Genomic DNA, 21,181 nt, shown 5'->3' on the forward strand with positions numbered 1-21,181 from the left:
GCGTGAGAAATCTTTTCACGAGAAGGGGCTGTTAACTGCCCTACTCGTCCAACTTTTTCAAAGTCTCGAGAGTGACAGTAGGAAGAGGGTGAACTTACTCCCTTGGAAACATGTGGCACGCGTGCCTACGTCCTTATTAAAGGAGCCATAATGCCGGATGTCTACGAAGAGATTGAACGTTCCGGAACAAATCACGTTAGAACGGTTCTCATTCGTAACGTTTGCCATCTTTCCACTGTATGTATTTATATCGTATTCGAGCCGATTAATTCTGTGAAACGTCACGGTTTATCACACGATTTATTATGTAATATTCGTCGATTGAGAGAAGCGGTCCAATCGATTTTACCGAAGCTTATTTACGTTATTAAATTGCTTCAAGTGAAATATACGAATCCGTGCCGTGTTTAAAGCACGAACTATGGAGAAGTATTGTATATTATTTCTGAAAGGAAATATGTCTTTCGGAGTACATATACATAGGACGGCAGCTGGTATGCAACTTAAATCCGCTACATCTGGACCGGTTTCAGGCAGCCAGACAGCTAGGCAAGGATGAACGACTTTGTGGAAAGAGGGTGCTTTTATTCTACGAAAGGAAATATATGGCACGCGAGTCGTGTGCCACCAGTCTAAACGCGAGTGGGTGTACTATTTCTATACACGCAAAATAGATGCGTTGCATGCCAGTAGCTCTCATTCAAGTTTTTTCATCACGCGAAAGACATTTTTTCTTTTGACGACTAATCGATCTTTATCGATAAATTAAAATTATTAAAAGGAACCGTTATAGAAAACATTGAAATAACTCTCTTTCTTAACCACGGTGTTCTTATAAGTCTTATAAGTATCACACTGAGTCTATAGAAGCTGCTGCTCGCGTGACATTTTGCCTTTCGTAAAAATACACATAGCAACCGTATAATACCTCCATTTAGGTAAGGTTACAATGCTATAAAAGAAGGGAACGCGAGTAAATATCACAGCAACTTCTGTATATCGAAGTTAACTTCCTCTATTTGCCGAGTAAATTCTTGGGTAGACAACCAGAGTATGGTTTCTAAGACAGTCGTTGGTCGGTACCTACTTTGTTGGCAGATATCAAATCGCCTAAACGAAGGAAGAAGCCGAATGGTGGCGCACAGCTGTCGCGTGCCTCGTATGAACATCTGCTTCTACCTGCGCCTTTTGACTCCCCCAGGCCATTCCTTCTTTTTGCCCGCTCTTTGTATTATTATTTCGCGGTACCATCCACGATTTTTCCTCGTGGCCGACGGCGCTCGTGAACGTTCACCACCTGCCGTCACACAGTGGAATTTTATACGGTTGCAAGGTGAAATTCTATGAACCGTAGAGGACCGTTTATTATATACGAGCTTCCTCTGTACTTTGCTTTTTCTCTTGGAAATAAGATTCGTATATATTGTTCGCGCGACGTCCGACGAACTTCACTTAAGAATCCATGGTTCACCGTCCGATTTCTTCGATCGCGGTACGAGTCGATAACGTAACCGATTAGAAGTACAACGTGTCGAGAAAATATGTTCCGAACGAGCAGAGAACCATTTCTGTTCCTGGCAAGTTCGTTATCGTTGCGAGATTGGAGGCTAAATCGAGGTATTCGTTTAGGGAATTTCGATAACGTTCGCTCTCTGATCACGTCACGATAGTATCGATTCGGGTTATCTAACAAGGTCAGTGAACCTCCTTGACCATTACGGAGGACACCGCGTATCGATTTCTGTCCCTGTGCTTCGGATCTTCTAATATACGATGAAAGTTATCGTAGGCCAAGAATCGATTCTTCGGTCAAAATCTAAGGAATATTATTTTCGCGGCTTGAAATCGGAAACGATCGAACGTCTTCCGCGAGATAATTTAATACCCCGACGAATGGACAACGTAATTTTACATTGCATAATTTTACCTAATAATTGCACCCAAGCTCGATCCGCTCGCAATCGGCAACCATAAATATTTGTTTTTACTGGTTGGCTTGTCGCGTAACGAACGCGTAACGAGAAAAACGGCTTTTGAAAAGCCGCTTTTAATGAATCAGATTGCATACGGGCGACTATTAAACGAAACTGCGCATTCTGGAGTTGGATAGCTTGGCTTTTGTGCTTCAGACGGTTTACGAGAACCATAGTGGTAGCACTGGCAGACACGATACTGAAACAATTAGTCGAATAATTGTTTTGTAGGACACAAAATTCACGATGAAATTTCTCAAATGTTCCTATAAATTATTAGTAAAATATGTTTCGCATTAACCCAATTTAATTAATTCAATGTGATTTATCACAAAGACGAGGCATGGTTAATAATCCCCTGAAATTCAATTAAATGTTTTGTCGCTTTTATACCGATGCCTCGAAATATCGTCCGCATAAACAAAATAGATCGACTAACCATCTAGTAGATTTAATAATTAAGAGTTCTACGAAATGCTGTATCAACGTTCAAATTGATAACTGGCAAGAATCGAAATGATTAATTCAACCAGATTAATTTCGGGTTGTTTCATCGTCTTTCATTCGATGTACGTCTGACTATAAATTTTGAGATTTTAGTTACTTCTTATACATTAATTATATTCAACAAAACGACTGTGTACGTTTTCAATCCATTGACTCTTCCTCTACGCTATAACACGTACTCACGACCAACAGAATATTATACCGATCATTAAAATTATTTTATTCGACTAAACGTCATCCAGGCCATAAAAATCTTAACGAAAGAATTCATCGGCTGATTATTTCAATGACACGTTTTTAACGACAACGCGGTCAAACTAGCATCCGAAGGAGGGATCGGATTTTTATAACATCTTAACTATAGTCTCACGTCACCGTATACGGTTACATCAACGTATTAAGCTCGCGGGCTTGTTACGAAGTGCGGTTGCAATTTAGGAAATTTAATGATCCTTAATAAGCGCTTCGAAACATTTCAAGAACACTCCCTTGATTATGTTCGGTGCCTATTACCCTCGAGTATTTCAGCATCGTTAGCTTTTAATCCACGCACGAAACAGTTGCTTTTCTTACGATACAAGAAAAATGCAGGAAAAAAAGATGGTAACGTTATGAAATACAAACAACATTACACTGGTCGAAACCGTGTTTCATGCATTCGTGATCAAGCCATTATGTCGCCAGGCAACAATTTTCTTCTGTGCACGCTATACATCCGTCACTCTGCCAAACGTACATCAACGTGTATCTCAATCAAACTTCAGGAGTCGCTAATTTGTTTGCGAGTCGATGTCACGCGGTATCGTCGATGCAATCAGGGTGCAGGTAATCGCGACGAAATCTATTTGCACTGATTTCGAGCTTGAACGTTCGAGACCACTTTCGACAAATTGGATCGGTGTCATAGAAACGACGTAAGTATTATGTTACATCGAAAGTATCTAATTGGAAGAAAGATAGCGAGGGAACATTTCCTGACTTGTACAAGATCTTTAGAGGAAAATATATGTATGTAGCTAATTGGGGTGAAGAGACGAAAGGTGCACTTCACGGTCTGACGATCAAGCGGAACTTCGCCGATGGCCTGGGTAGTTAAGAAAACGATAAGCGTGATTTTCGTAATTAATAAGCTTTAAAACACTCTCTAACAAGAGGGTAATTAATTTGTAATACGAGCGAATATTTTCGCGTTACCGCTCTTTCAACGTAATTCTTGCGATTATCACGACCGAAACGTAGAGCAAATACGATTTATGCTTTAATTGGTACACGATGAAGAGATTGTTTGTATCTGACGAAGCGATGCTAATATGCCTTCAACTGATAATATCAATTGAATTCATGCATTATTTCGTCGAACGGAAATGTTTACCTCGAAGTTATCAAGATTCGTCGAATCTTAGATTATATACATTACACTTTCGAACGAATTTCCTGCACTTCATTCGAGGAGTCGCGTGTCCGTCATACGCAACAAAACGTTCTCCCACGTACAGTTGCGTGAGTTTACTTCGGCTTGACGACGAGGCCGCGATAACTCGGAGGCAGCGCAAGTGCGTTGACTGGCGTAGTTCGAATTGCATTTGCATGGCTAATTCGTCGTAAGAGGGAAATGGCACCGTCGACATTATCAGGAAGTCGTACGAACAAAACGTTGCATACAGATGGTCGGTCCTCCGCTGCCCTTATTTGCTCTCGAGCCACTATAGCAAAGAACCTACGCTATTTGCAATTGCATGTTCGTATATGAAAATTATAAATGAAAAATTTCTGTTGTAGATTCGTGAAATATATTACATTATATATTGAAATGGTATATATATATATATTAATGATAATTTTCCATCGCGATTAGAATCGATCAGATAAGCAAATTATCAATGACTCTAATGCAAAAAGAATCTTCGACGAATAAATGATACAAAGCATAATATATAAAAGCAAGGTATTTAAATTTTTGTCGATGGCTTCATTGCAGAAATGAATACAATCTTCTAGCGTAGACTTTCCGTAAAATTACAGATCGCGAACTCATTGTGGCTACATTTATTCCACTTCTATGGTTCCAAACTTCAAAACAATGTTTCTGTTAACGATGTTACCGTATTGAACTGACTTTCGGAAAGGATCGCGTAATTATCTAGGAGCAAACATTACGAGCTGAATCAGCTCGCTCAAGGTTTGGCCAGGTTTGAAATGTATCTGTAAGCGAACACATCGAGGCTATTTGGAAACGGATTTTCCAGCCCAGAAACGACAGGAAAACGAGTTAAATGCGACACTCGGAGAAAACGGGGCAGCCAGTTTCACGGTATTTCCGGCATCAACTCGAATTTCAGGCCAGCCTGCTTCTGCATTTTCATTCCCATTAATTCTGCCGTGCGAATTTCCGGGATAGTTTAATATCAGAAGCGAAACGACTGTTTCGAGTGTTATTGTCTGCACGCCGGAGGGTAATTCAGAGACTCGCACGTTTCGTAGACTCAAGCCAACCCTTCCTGGTTCTTCGTTTGGAGTTAGGTTCTCTCACTCCTTCCTACTCTCGTGTTTCGCGCAGCTTTCCCAAATTCGACCGACCAGCTTCTGAAAAATTATTCGTATTTCCTCTAACTACCCGTATATCCCGGTAAAGTCGTGTTCGACTTTGTGACTTTTCTATTAAATTAAAACTTTGTCATTGAAATACCGTTTCATCTTCGAGAAAAATATTTATTACGAGCGAATCGATCGTTATAGGAACGAAGTTTTTAATTAAAAATTCATCGTAGATATAGAGACCTGTATTTTGTTTGGGAGGAACTTGCTAGATTGCTGTTAAGGCTATGCGATCGTGTAACTTGGTTTCGTAATATACAATACTGACAAGAAAAAATTCATTTAAAATGTGTGGATAAAGTAATTGAGAAATATGATTACCATAGTAATAAACAATTTTTTAGAAGTACAAACAGATAGGTGAAAAGTTCAACGAACAATTTTCCATTCTCCGCGTAAACTTCGAATTAATCATGTATCCGATAATAAACCATAATTATAATCTTGGTAGCCTCGAAATAAAAGCAAGTGATAAAATTACACGAGCCAATATTACCTTTTTTTCACTGGGCTCGTTAAGTATTCATAGAGCGATCTTTTGAACTTTCACTAGCAGCGAAACGAGACTTGGCTTACTATTTTTGTCACCTACATGACTAGAGATTAATCTATCTTGCTCTTAAATTACGTCCACAAAAACTGTACGAACCGGTGCACGAGGTTACAAAGCGATCAGCATACCCGTGGCAATTAATATCGCATTTGAAACGCCGCACCTCTCAGCGCCGGGCCAATTTCTTCCACATTCACGCATCGACTTGTGAGATTAACCGGAGTCCGAGATGGTAATCAAATTTTCCGGCTCGCTGTAAATTTACCTTCGCTAAAAGGATGTTATTCAACCATTTACTGGACATAAACCGCGATTCCCGAGCGCATCAACCTGCGACTCATCCGCGACTGTATACCGCACAGAAATTATGGGTTGTGTTGTAATCTTAGCCGCGTCGATATTGCCTACGGTGATACGATTATCCCATCGCGGCTGGCCGACATTCGCGTATCGTTTCCATTCGATTTTCCTGGCAATTATGTTTTCAAACGATCGATCGTGACATCTAACGATGATACGGATCGCGGCTCGTTATACAAAAGAGCTACCTTTGACGTCGGGCTGTTTAGTCACAGCAGGCACAACCTCTCCTCGAACGATCAGTTGCGAGTGTGCAACTAGGCTAACGATCCAACCGGACTACGTTCAATTGCACCGTAAATACAGAACCAAAGAATACATTCCGCCTTCCATGCAATTATCCGTATTAAGCAACGGTTAGAAGCCAGTTCGTTTTACGCGAGGAGATTCGTTAAGAATCGTTAATTCTACGTAATTAAATTATCAACCCGTCGTCGTGACTGACTAATACGTAACTAGAGATTCGCGAGGTGGTATTCAGAGGAATGATTTCGAGTTTCGAAGAAATTAATTACCATTTAATTTCCAGCAGTATCATGATTAATGCCTTTCATCTTCGTGCACTCGCAGGCTCGTCTTTTCGGAATTAGTTTCGTTCGGTATAAAAGTTATCAATATTTAATGTCACCTCGGTTCTCTTTTCGCTAAATACCCGTTGCATAAGGAGGTTCAGATTCAATTCCGTTTCGCGGCGCGCTATTAATTTTACGTCCATATTTAGCTCTTATATATTTCCTGTGCAGGCATTGAAGAACGACTTCGGCCACATAATTGACGAGAACGATCGAATCCTGGTCTGCAACGGTCGGGGAATTCGGGGCGAACGAAAATCCTACGTGGTAATTCACGTAGCCTCGAGTGTACAATTCAAATCAATTGGGCCGTAATTGCGGTCGCACTGGCGGAATATCCTACCTCTCTTCCACCGTAAAGTGTACCGAGAAATGTGGAATTCTCAGAATTTTGCCATGATCCGTTTCAATGTTTGCGAACAACGTTTTTCTGTGATGTGATTATTCGTACATTTACATCGCACCTACTTATTTATCATTCCGCTTTGCATTCCTCTTACATTCTTCCCATCTATAAGTATAGCAATATATTACCACCAACCTGTTAGAAAGTACGATTCGACTCTATAAAAACTTATTTTTTCCCGTTCAATGGTACCTGTTCAACAAACATCAAATGATAGTCGTAACTATTAAAGTGGTCAAAGTAATCATTAAATAGCTACTTTCGATACGAGAATGAGTCGATAATCGCAAATTAACCTTATTATACCTTCCGCGTATAAAAATTACGAAATTGACGGTCTTAAGTACTGCAAGAAATGCTTCGCTTAATATAGATCATCGAGTACTACGTGTCTAGCATGTTTGTAACCGCTTATCACACGGAATGCGCCAACAAAAACGTGCATTAGAAATATGTCCGATAATAAGCGAGTAAACACCCATTTCAAAGGAATTAGTTTGATCATAGGTTTCTCTAATACTCATAAAATCTTGGGCGTTATAGTTGCTTACGTATGTAGGCACGTACGCATTTATAAATATGTACAAAATGAATATCGATTAACCATGCCCATGGTTAATCAAACGGTAATAAAGATAATAAACGAAAGCATAGTAATTGCGCATAGTCCAAGTTTGTTGTATGTCGGTTAGTAAAACAATCTTTGTTTTATGTAGGTAATATACATGTTACCACCGTTAGTATACCGGCTTACGAACCGGCTTTCAAATAGACACTAAATTCCGTTAAAAACTTCTACGTCCATATCGTATGTGTTATATAAAACACTTTGAAATTTCATTGAGACTGTAGGAAGACGCGACTACCATGATAATATTGGTAAACATTGAAACGAATCTGAAAATGTATATAAAAGTTACAAGGTACGATATTTATCATAAACGTATACTTAGGCTAAAATAAGGCTCATATAACACGAATGATCATTTTAACTATATAGTAAACGTTAATTATGATCGTACTGAAGATAAAGGTTTAATAATATACAATCGATCGTATATAATTCAGTTGTAATTCAATTCCACTCCGTATAATTCTGCCATTTTCAGATTTTCGGTATAGCTCCTTTAAAATTGTCGGGTAATCCAAGCAATTTCGAGGTTTATTTCGTTCGAGAACATCTCGAGATCTGTGTTTATCGTATTTTTACATGTACATTTCCTTTTATTTTCTTTTATGTTGTTGTTTCTTATGTTATTTCTTTCTGATGTGCTTGCACTGTTTATAATATTATTACTATATTTCTTCTTTAATTAATTAATTAATTAATTATCATAGACATTTTATTTTATTTTCTCTTAGACTTCCTTATCGGAATTTTCCCTGGAATATCCCTTCTGTTACTCCAAATATAGGAAGTTCCCAAGTCTCAATATCATACGATCTAATGAAAGGAAGCTCGTAGGGATGATAACTTCCTCAAGTAATTCAGATCGACACAGATCACGGAAGTAATAATAGGAATCGGAAGGGATCCTCCAGAAACGACCGAAGTAATTGAAGCAATCGTTAGATAGTATGATTTTGGAGAACTTGGCCACTGATTGACCAGATGGTGGACGCCGTCTATGGTAAGTAATTAACCCAGGGGTAATTGGTAGTCAATAGCAAATTCAATCTCTTTGGTAATATATGTTGATAGAGATTGAAGGTATGGAAATTAATTATAATCCCTATGAAAATTGTCAGCATTAAACACTCTCTTTTATGAGTCTCGACCAGTAATATTTAAATCCGTGGTATTTGTTTGACACAAGAGATCTACGGTAACGTTTCACTCCAGTTAATTATTTCGTAATAATACGCCGTATTCCTTAACACTCTTGTAGGCATATACAAATTCTGAGAAACGAACAAAAAGGTATTTGTATCTCGCTACAACGTAGATATACGTATCATTGCATAATGCAGCAATTCTCTGTGCGTGTTTAAAAAAAAATGGAGCTTGTAGTCATTGTCTCTTCTTTCCTATTCCAGTGGACTGTCGAAAAAACGAATGTCACAATCGATCAAAGTGTCAATAACGTATATTAGTAGACATATACATTGAAATACAACTTTAACGTTGCGACCGCAACGCATCCAAACGTGGGCGCCATAACATCAATCAGTGCCGTTATTTGATGCTTTAATTTAGCACATCGCTATACGATGAAGTCTATTATACCAGTCTCTAAATATAGAAAGAGATACATGGATGTTTCGCGTGCAAGGTTAACGCGAAATTGTCGATCATTCCGCTGGCACATGCAAAACTGGATGCCTGAAATACCAGAAATCCGATTTCTCAAGGCGGTGTTCGGACACGTTGGGTTCGCTGGTAAACTTATTAACTGCTGCATCGCGGCCTGGAACACAGGTTATTAAGCACCGGCAGTAATTAACTTAATTACTTTCCGGCCGTTGCATTAGCGGCGGCGCGGCTCCAGTCGGCTTGGCCAATCACCAGATGCAAATCAGTCGAGTTTACGAATTAATGAAATACAACGGACCAGCGAGTTGCTGCTCGATCAAGATGATGTGAAAATCCCAATGTAAAATTCTCTCACAACCCGGACAATTTTCACACGGACACCAGTAGGAATAAATAAATTTTACGCGGCTTATTTATCGAATGATTTATTCCACGTACAAGTTCTTTGAATCAGAGAAGGGATCGTTTAGTTTTCTATTTTGACGAAAGTTCCTTTTCATATAACAGCACCATATGCATGTTTTCTTGGAAGAGAAAGTACAGCACGAGTAACAAGTATTCGTAGAATTCCTATTTTTATCTCGTTTTGTCAAATAAGTTTACCATCATCCTGTACGATCAAATGTTAAACGCTGGCTGATAATTTATTTCCAATGGTTGCCAGCTGTGGCTGTGGCTTCGATGGCTGCTAAACAGCGTTTCGTCATATTGTGTGAACGCGTGTCTATTATTCGCCGTTTCCTTATAGGCTATCCATCAAGTCGAGAAGGAAGAAACGTTTTCGGATGTTTGGTATTGCCTAAGAAACGCTATTATGAAGCTAATGAGCCTTATTCTACGTAATATGCCATTTCGGAGGTATTTAAGGCATTGAAATAATCTTCGTATATTTATAATCTACATATGTATATATATTCGTGTTCTTATATGCAATTTTATTCTTGTGTAAGTCTCAAATGATCAGTCGCATATGTCACATTCCCTTCTGTTTTCCCATGTTTAAGAGTATGATAAAAAAAAACTTCTTTAAAAAGAAATAAAAAAGATAAAAATGGAAAAGGTTCGTACATCGATTCGAAAATAAACGATCGCCTTACTGGATGAGACACACATAATATTTCGTAATGTCAGTTGGCTAACGAACGCCATTCAATGGAAACCCGGCAAACATTTCCGTTGCATCGAACGCGAAGCCGACTCGTTTCAACGTGCAATCCGCGGAGGCACTCGATGCAACGTGAATAGTGGCGCGTGTACCAAGTGCCGCGTTAGAATTAATATACCAGCGTTTCGTTTCAAGGGGGAAAATAAAAGAGGAAATAAATTCTGAACACCGATACTCTTTTCTCCCTCTTTTTTCACACACTTTCTCGGAAACAGTGTTTCATTATGCATGAAAAACTGATAGCCGATTGCTTTCCAGGAATTTAAATGCACATCATATTTCTCACGTCCGCCTATAACGAACCAACCACGAGAACGTTCAATATGTTTCTAATTAAAGTCAAATAAAAAATAACGCTTAAGACGTTTGGAAATGAAATTCTCTGCGCTCAATCGAACGTAATAACACGGCAATCTCGTCGCTTTGCATACGAATTTATTTCCCTACCATTTCGGTACAATCTGTTCCGATACAAACCAATCTAGCTAGCACGCTGTTGGCGTAATCGGGCAGAAACACGAATCCAATCTTAGACCGTTTCGACGACTGTCATTCAATAATGTAAACGCTGGTCTCTCCGAAACGTAACACCACGTGCGATACCATGGAGATGTCTCCTGAGGAGCTGACTTATGTATCAAAGGTTCGTTTGCCTATTCAACTCCATTCATTTCGAATTACACGGTGATGTCAGGCACGTGAATTTACCGATGGCGGTATCCCCACACGATCCGTGTCCGGTATGTTGAACAAGCAGCCTCGTGCACGTACGTACTTACGAAGGGGAGAGCCCTAACGAGTGTCGCAGAAAGGAAAAGAGAGAGGAATGATCAAGGCCACCGAGAGAGAAGTGAAAATTTCGCTTTTACATCAAAGCGAGCATCAGTCGAGTGTACGTACACCAATTGAGGCGTGCACGTCAAAGACACTGTGCTGTTATTCGCATTCTATTCAAGCTTAATGCCTCGTGCGTAATTGCTCGCGACGAATCTTTTGTGCATGCACGGTTTAAAGGCCCAACGACCCCTCCCCCCTCGAACTTATAGGTACGCACGAAAGTCGTCCTGCTCGGTAATGAAGCTCTTGTGCCGCATAATGAATGGCGTTACGTAAAAACTACTTATCTCGCGTGCACAAATCAGCAGAGAATTTCTTCCCGATGGTTTCGATCCTTCACGACTTTTGGATCTCGTCTCGTTGGTACCTCGCCGATCGGTCTGACGACGCGTACACGTCGTTTACGCGATGAGGTTCGATAAACACCGACTTTCACCGAACCCTGATAATGACTGGTTATATCCCGGATGATCGATAGTTCATTTGAATAGCGAAGTATTGCTTTATAAATAATTGCCTGTTCGATAAAGTTCTGCTCTCATGAGTTTCGGTTTTTAAATTTTTCTTTCAGCTTTCGTACGGACTAGATGCGATCTATGAGCTGTGCAAGCTTCGCTCGGGAAATGAAAAAAATTTTTTCACGAGATATTAACAGCTGAATAATGCCTTGTCGTGCGTGAAGATGATAAGGAATTATAAAAAACTTTGGGACACGCTCCCACGAGATGGAAAGTACTTATAAGCAAATTATTTGCAAGGTTAGGGTTCGCGTGACTCTCGATTTGTGAGATAACGCGTGAAGGTTCAATCACGAAACATGTCTGCGTACACGTTAGCATACGCGTGATGTGCACACATACATGGCGTGTTAATAATTTAAATTACCACATGTCGTGTAGCGGGAAGTTGAATATTTAAACTCATCCAGCTCGCCGATATATTTATTTAATTAAACAGAGAGTTTATCAGGATTGAAAATTGTTCAAATACTTTACACATTACAAAATTGTTAGGTTTTATTATCAAATTATTTCAGGTTAGAATATACCTTTTAATCGATCTCGATGACGAATGCAAGAGACGCGTCCGTGAATTAGCAACCAGTTTTCTTTCTTGAAGAAACAAACACCCGTACGTATCCACCGAATATTAAAGACATTTTACGATGCTAACGGGATAAAATTCATCCTTGATATAACTCCATTTCATGAGTATTTATTAAGCAGAAATAAACGTTACGATATCCCGGGCGAAGACTCGCCAGACCTCCTGAGGCAAACCAATATTTTACTAATGAGTAACGATGACAGAATTAATTTCGAATTAATTCGAGGTTCGCTGGATGTTTACCGCGATTATCACCGGCTTTTGTTTGACCCTCAATCAACATAATAACAGAATAATAAATCTCGAAGTTCGGTGTGACCCAATCTCACGATTCGTTTTGTCCGTACGCAAGAGTAAAAGGTTAAACGTGAGGCAGAGAAATGGGCGTGCATAAAACGACAAAAGGGATAAAAATTAAGATGGGACGCCGATGAAGCCTCGATGGAATTCGCTGACGCCCACGGGGCTTTGTATCGGGGGCCCACGTGCCCGTTTAAATAAGGGAGTGGGCTCGTTGCAAAACACTTCGATGCTGGTATTCGTATCATATTTTAGAAATACATCCTCATCTTTGACTAGATGCTACCAATTTTGCTAATTGAGCTTTATGTCGATAGTGGATGCACATATATATATGTCAAGTGTATTTTTTTGACGTGTTAATTAGGGTAGTTCTTAACCAAAAAATTCTATAACTATATAATCAAGTGTTAGCGAAATTAGATTAATTTCAGTTGAGTTAATTTGAACTTCTATAAATATGAATATGTTACAATTTATTTTTAACAGAAGTGATGTGACGTATTGAGAGATAGATATTAGGTTTTTCAATTTACACTGGTTATATACATCATGTTATTTGACACATCACTCGTATCAAGTTTTATATCAAGTCGAATTTCAAATCAAACATCGTTCACAAATCAAACACCGATCGACTCGTTTCACCTTCCAGACAAAGAATCCACTGAAGAGTTTGCAAATATAATTTGCAAGGCACACTTGGCGCGTCAGACGCACCTCAAACTTTTCCTTTCGTCGATATGTACAAAAGAGAGTAGTGCACTTAGCGACACACCCTTGCTTGGAGACCGTGGCAACCCGAGCCACGAAACCAGTCGCAACCGTAAAACGGCGTAATTACGCGGTCTAATTACGGAATAGCGCGTCTACTGGCATATATGCACTTCGTACACAATTGCACTTCCATAACATACGGTGAACACGTTTCCACCTGCGAGTCGAATTATGACTGGCGAGAATGAATTACAGTTGCGATCTACGCTCGTCTGGAATGCAGACAGTAACGTCGTTGTCCTCCCGAACAAAATGATCCTAACTTAGTCAGCCGATTTTACATTCGCCGTGGTGAACATTCAGACCGTTTCTTTCGTCGATCGGTGGTAAAATCGTTTCAGAGGCAGTTACAGCGGACGCGTTTATTATTAAGCGGCACTGTACCGTATCAGCACCGCGATTCAATGCCGCTCGTAAAAAGAGAAATGTTGCAGAGGCTCCGAAAAAAAAGATCTAAATTATTGGAAGTCTTCTTTCAAGCATAAAATCGATGTTTGCATAAATATTCCTGAATCTCTGTAACTGCAATTTTATTTAGTTACAAGATATAAAATCCTGTAAAAGTATTTAAAAATTATAAGTTCTGCAACTAATGATTTCTATAAATGACAATTAAAAAATATAATTACACACTTAAGTGTGTAGCTTCTCAGTTACATAGTATAGCAGGCAACTAATTTTATAGAATTTATATTTATCGTAAAATATCAAACTTGGATCAGTTTCACCCCATAAAGTTTTAAAATTTAGGAACACTGCACAAATGAACGTTATTCTTCTTGACTTATAGCGACAGAATTTTCGGAATATAAACTTCGCGGTGAACTTCATGATTGGACATGTTGGACGCCAGTCGAAGCTTCGTCGACCAACAAGAAATTTATGGGAACGAATAGTTCGCTTCTGCACGGGAGCAAAACGATCGATCTGTTGTGGCTTGTTTAATCAGAACGGTAGCAGGTGGTTGGCAGAGTTCCGACTTCGATTCGAATAACACGATCGCAAAAGCTAATATTTCCTCGAATATCACCGATTGGATTTGAAATTCTCACGCGTATATTTCGACTTTTGGCTTCTTTCAATTTTGACTATCGCGTTAATACCGCCGTCGAATATTTCACCATTTGACGATCGCTCTGCTTTCTAGAAAAGGGAGAACCTTCGATGAAGTTTGGAATTCGTAAAACTGTTGGCAGACACGATCGTCGAAAAATTATCGTTTCGCAGTGAATTCATCGTCACTCTATTTTACACAGATCCCTGTAATCAAGCGCCAATTGGTTTTTCCTCTGATTACAAACGGACTCCAACTTTTTCCAACCGGACAGCATTCAATTACATTCCAACGACTTATTGGTCGCCTTTGTGCAGAAATTTCGAGGGACATTTAACGAGGTTGACAACCGAAAATCAAGTTTTGCCGTAAAAGGACTAATTGCGACAGGAGAAACGCAATTTTCCAGAAACCCTGAAACGCCATGAACTTCAGCCCTACTTTTCCCCTCCTCTTGCCTAGTTTTCGTTCAGTCTTCTTTTCACAAATTTTAATCCAGACAAGCAAGAAATTAAATGGTTCCCGAAGTTACTCAATTACTCCACTTGCCGTTAAAATACGATTAATACCGCGTTGAACTTCATTCTTGACTGGAGAAATAATTTGGCAAGCGAAAAAAAGAACAGACAAGTTTTCACCTGGTAAAATTCTCCCACTTTCCCTTCGACATATCTCTGATTATCCATTGATGCTACTCTTATTGGCAAGTGGGATCTTTTCACGGGATTTTTAACTAGTGAGAGAAAAAAAGGAAGAAATTTATTGAAACCTGATTAGCTTAAAACAACTTTGACCGATTTGACTTCTCGTTTCGTTCAATTCAACTCCTTCAAAGACTGTTTTATCTATTTTCCCTGATCTCTTGGAGAATACATAATCGGTTTACGTTTTAGAAACATTCCACAAACTTGCAGCAAAAAATAGCAGGAAACGATTATTCAGTAGCATGTGAATTTCTAAAAAAATTGGTATTATGTTGCCTCGAAAGAGGTCTGGAAAATAAAATGCTGGCTAAATATATATAATAATAAAATACTAATATATATACATATGTAAATAAAAAGTTTCTCTTGTGGAAATTGAATCTCCCGCGTCATCTCCTTTACACGATCTAGTACACTTGGAAAAGAACGCCGGAAGAAAAAAGAAAAAAGAAAAAAGAACAAGGTACACGAGAAGGATTCGAATACGGGATTCCTTCAAGCTTCCGGAAATGATATTATCGTGTATTCGCATAACGCAATAATCGTACAATGAACGCGTGGGTACCCTCGTCAGAAAACAGGATACGCTTCTGCAGTGGGAGACAATGAGATTTCCTCTCTGGTTACGAAAGCTATTTGCTCGTTGCGTATTCTGGACTAAATTAGATTAAAATCGGCGTTAAAAGTTTGTTCCCGCAGACACATTCTCTTTCAACTGTCAGTGTAACTGCTTTCGTTACATACGAACACTACACCTAGAACTGTAGCGAATTCCACCTGCGTAGTTATTTTTCTGTTGCGAAAACAATTACATATTTCTGCGATTTCGTGAGTTCACGCGAACGTTCTACACAGGTTCTATGATAATTTGTTCAACGTTATTTCGCCTATGCGCCGCGATTTGTAAGTTACAGTTTGCCGTTGTTTTACTGCCCTCGGCTGTTTCTACATTGCTCAAACGATACGACAACAACACGGAAGTGTGCTTGAGTTGTGTTTTTATATTCCAGAGTGAAGCAGGGGTGAGATTTTCAATTATCGTAAAGTTTGAACTGCTGCCTCCTCACGCAGCGACACCTGAATCAACCAGGATTTTACTTTATGTTTTCTCAATTATCCAACCCCCTATTACTCCCCGTTTCCATTATCCGTTTCGTCAGAACGTATCCTGCATTTCGTCACGAAGATAACACGTTGCAAAAGTGGATGCAGAATTCAATTTTAACCGGGTAACGCTTCGTCCTATGCGATATTGTTTCTTAACAGTCGATAAATTACTATCGGTCGTAAAGACGAGATTTAATTAACTTGGCAATTTCGTTACTCCGACTGCAACTGATGTTAACTTTCAAAATTAACAGCGCACGTTGCTACTATCTCGGACATGTAGTTTCTATAATTGATTTTTAACAGGTTCGCGGCTTAACGCGTTTCTTACGATAGTACATTTATCCTGATCAAATGTATTACCACAGGTTAGCTTCTCGTTCGCGAAATATTTTCTATTTAGCCTGGTTCTTAGAAGAGGCTCTAAAAGATAGAAGCAAGATTAAAGAGTTGACGTTTTTTTCTTCTTTTTTTTTTTGCGACTGGTAACGGTAAATTCGAAAAGACTCGAAAGATACTGTCGAGTCGGAAGGACGAGAGACGCAGCCGGGTAATCGCGTCAAAGAACGGAAGAAGAAATTCCTTTTCTTTTCCGCAATTACAACTCTCTGGAACCTTATCTAATGGATTTCGTTCCTATTATCGGAGAAAAAGCTGGGATCGGACTGTCGTAGGAGACGTCGCGCGCAGATTAAATGTATCTCGTGCTTAACGAGATCTTGACGCGGCGAGACATTGACGAATATGGTCAGCGATCGCGAAACGTTTCAACGAAGTAAACCATTACCGTTTCACAGAGTGTAAAATCATTCTGCTCGCGGTTCCGTTTTACGAGCTGTTTCGAAACGTAGTACGAATGCGGTCGCGATATACGAATCGCGATCCTTGAAATAACACCGCTGTAAATCTTCCCTTACAGCGAGCGTATGAGCAAAGTCGTATGATGACGATATAGGAGAATTGATCGAGTTAATTCATTACCCCGAGTTATATGATGGTGGCTACAGCAAAACGTGTGTTGGAGAACGCACCACGACCACCGGTTGGTAACGTTTTCGTGAATAAATTGGCGGAACGCCAGATTACTTCCAAAGTCAGGAGAAAAAAAACTGATGGAATGGAAACCCTTTTAACCGGCCAACTCTGCTGTAACCAAATACGACAATTACGAAGGGACCTCCATCCAAGAAATATTCGACGTTGCTTTCGACGTTATCTATTTAACCTTACGAATGAGCTTTCGTTTCTACCGTGTTATTTAATTTAATGAACCAGTTAATAAATGTGTATTCTGTTAGCACGAGCGAATACGATATTGAAACGGACATATATGAAAAAGTTCTTTTATGTCTGTCGAACAGTTTCAAAATTTACTCACGATATTGAAATAAAAATGTATAAAAAAGTATTTTTATATCCGTCAAACAGTTTCGAAGTTTATCTTCTTTTTTTTAGTATGGATTATGTTTATCTCTCTGTGTTTGTTAATACGTTATCTTGCAATCGCATTGCTCGATGCAGCAGAACGTCTCTACAAGTCAAACAAAGTTGATGTTCTTTCCGTATGCCGTTTCTCATGTCCCGTTAGACTTGAGTTTTTCGCAATGTGCCACGTCGAACGAAACTCTCCTCTCAATACGTACAAAGTTTCCTATGTACAGGAAGCGTGAATAAGTTCCTTGACGACATATCGATCTGTAAAACTCGGAGAAGACCACCCGCGTTCGAGGGCTCTCGAGAAATCTTCAGGAACGTCGCCGTCTCTTTACAGATACTCCATTACATCATTCCCTCATCGGTGTCACTGCGGCTCCTTAAGCCGGAAATCTTCGGCAACTTAATTGTTCCGTCCCTCGAGGAACGTCCTACGGGATTCAACATCGATCATGGAATTAAAGGTCGAGCATTCTTTTTCTCGTCACGCAATTACGATTCGTTCCATTCGATCGTCACTCCGGATTAGATACAATCGGAGACAAAAATGATTTTATTTTAAATTACGACGACTAGTGAAAACATTAGTATAAATAGAGTTTTCGTTAAATGATACATACGGCTAGTTTAGAGAAAAATATAAATACTAGTGTAAATCTCAATTTCAATTATTTACTAAATGATGTATGTACTAGAAAGATATATAATAAATAACACTTAAGTATCATACTAATACTAGTTCGACCAAACATCATCGATGCCTACTACCACTATCTGTACATTTATTTCTGTTTCCAAGTGTGCTTCATGATCACGATAGCAATCATTTCGCTATATATCAAGCTTAGCATATAATTGTGTAATTGCAAAGGCGATTAATCGACCATTTTATAACGAAGTAGCATAAAAATCCCGAGTATTCTTCACGGTTTAAGAAGTATTTTTAATGGTAATTTTGTATAACTTATTTTGAGTAACCTTTTTTTATACAGGTTACCGCCGCTCGAATTTAGTTTGCCAGATATTGGAAAGAAATTTCAGTTAACTGTAAATTGAAATTACACTACATTTCGGCGTATGCAGTGGTCTTACATCATAACATATGGATTACTTGATCAGTTAATTATTAAATTAATTGATTAACTAGTTATAAGTTTAGGGCACCGGGTTTAGTCTAGATTAGGATAAGGTCGTGATAAGATCAGTGTATCCTAAAATGAGCTAAAGCTGATCTAAACCTTATCTAAATCTAATTCGAACTAAGTCAAATTTATCCCAAACATTAGAGACACGATATATTCTACCTAGCACACTTTCGTGCATAACTTGCGAGGTAAAGGCGAGCAGCAGAAACATATATAGGAAAAAGTTATTCAAAATAGTGTTCTTAGCAACATATTTCAAGGCCATCGAAATCGGCGGCTCCTTTTCTGGGCAATTACCGTTTTAATTAATAGTCAGACTTTTAACGAGTTTCGTCGAAGACCCCACGGATTTGGTACGTGAAAGGAACTTTAGCGCAGACTTACATACTACTTAAATGCGACGAGAAGCAAAAAGATCAGTGAGTCGTGTACACAGAGACACACGTCTTTTGACGAGGTTGGTCGCCACGCTCGAGCGACGTGCTCGTCGCCGGACCAAAAGGGGACAAAAATACATCGGCGAGTAATTTTAAAGTTGCGCAAACGTCTAGAGGCTTGACATTGTTTCACTCGCATGCGAACGAGCACGGGAAAATATTCTTGAGACGAATGTAAGCGGAGAAAAGCGCGCATAATAGCCGTGGCGAGAAGACGAGACGAAATTATTACCGTATCCTAGGTAACAAAGAATCCTCACCTCGGCCTTCGTATTTGGAGACGTGGTCGAGGCGAACTGGGTCAGTTACGTGTTTGTGTGCATGTGTGTGTTTCGCAGCTCGCGGTTGCTGCGGGGCGCGTGAATTCAAGACCGTCGCATTGTCAGCACGGAAAGGAATTATATCCCGAGATGAGGTATCGTTTTCCACCACCTTGGAAATCCGTCATAAAAGTTGCCGGAATTAATTGCATTCTGGTAGTTTCTGTTCGAACCGAAGTTCGGTGAGTCCTTATCTAATCGGAAACACCACTGTTTTATAGGCTAATTAAGTAAGGTTAATTCGGGAAGAAGGAAAACTTCGTGGCGTTTCAATTAAAGTAGTAGGCTAATTGAGCGAGAGAAATTCAGTTCTCTTTTATATTTGGACCTTGGACTTCTCCTTTCGTACTTTTACTTCTTTTCTTTTTTGATAAAATTTATTTTCAATTAAAAAATGCAAACCTCTTTCCAGAAGACGTTTACGTATAGTCGTACTTGTAGTTTCTGTGTCTTGAAAGATAGCTTTAATCATGGCGAATCCTCTTTCGTTTAAGTCTTTCTTCTCAGTGTCTTCGCAACGAAGCTTCACCCCTGACATAAACTGTTTTATCTGTTAATTCGAGCAGTCTTTTCAGGAGCAGCTGCCTAGAAAGGATTTACGAAGGATTTTCCAGAATTACGAGTCAGCTCGAGCAGCGATGACAACGATCCTACGTTCGAAAGCCAAGGTGAATGCAACGCACTCTAGCAACGCATCGGCACGCGTATTTTATGCGTGACGTAGGATCGCACTGAATGGACAGCCGCGGCGGAAAGGATGCGGTTAACCTCGCTAGTTTCGTGTTTCCTACGAAGGTGAAACGTTGATGCACACACGCGTGATATTTGCCGCAGGTTCGTAGAAATATGCCGCTTCTTTTCGTCCATCGACCACACGACGATTTCTTTATAACGTTTAAGGAACATGGAGTGAAATACTTTCGGAAATTTAATACCGAATCGTTCCATCTTTCAATCATTCTAATACGTCTTTGATTTATGTTAATAACCAAAGCAATTTCCAGAAATCGTAACGCGAGGTGAATTAAAGCCGCTCGTGAAACATCATTACCATTTATACTACGGAAGATTTAAAATTGAAAATAGCCCTCCGAACATGAAGATGACTCACGATCTTAATATCGTTCCATGAAAACTCACATAAATTGGATCGTAAAGCAACTTTACTCGAAGATCATTCGTTTTAAGCTAATAGAAGCGAGTTCTTCTTCCCTTGTAACGAGCTACGCAATAGAAAATACATTACTTTGATGAACGATTAGTTCTTTTTTTTTTTTTTTATACGCGAGACACCGCAAATATTTCATCAGAGTCAATGATTGAAACTTTTTTCTCACTCAAGGAAGAAAAAAAGCGATTTATACGAGCGAGCTTCGACTAAATTTCTTTTTTATCTTTCCTTCTGCAACTGACGGATGATGAGGTGCGCGCGTTTTTCAAACGAAGCCACGGAAGTTAACCATAAAATTATCTTCCAGTCTTCCACTCAAATAATTGCCGATGAAAATTTTAACGTCCGCACGACATCTCTTTACGGATGTTTATATCGTTGCTCACGGCGGGAAACGTTGCGT

At 39.4% G+C, this 21,181-nt stretch overlaps 1 protein-coding gene and 1 long non-coding RNA gene across 7 annotated transcripts in view; one reads left to right on the top strand and one right to left on the bottom strand.

Annotated features, from left to right (window-relative positions):
* Positions 1-21,181, bottom strand: part of Rhogef3 (Rho guanine nucleotide exchange factor 3) — a 133,484-nt gene that overhangs the window by 39,778 nt on the left and 72,525 nt on the right. The gene's annotated exons all lie outside the window — the stretch shown is intronic.
* LOC139989804 (uncharacterized) lies at positions 18,931-20,863 on the top strand. The gene is made up of 2 exons (XR_011800412.1): positions 18,931-20,441; positions 20,612-20,863. It is a non-coding gene; the product is annotated as an uncharacterized lncRNA (long non-coding RNA).

This window comes from Bombus fervidus, chromosome 1, assembly GCF_041682495.2.
Source record: "Bombus fervidus isolate BK054 chromosome 1, iyBomFerv1, whole genome shotgun sequence".
NCBI lineage: Eukaryota > Metazoa > Arthropoda > Insecta > Hymenoptera > Apidae > Bombus > Bombus fervidus.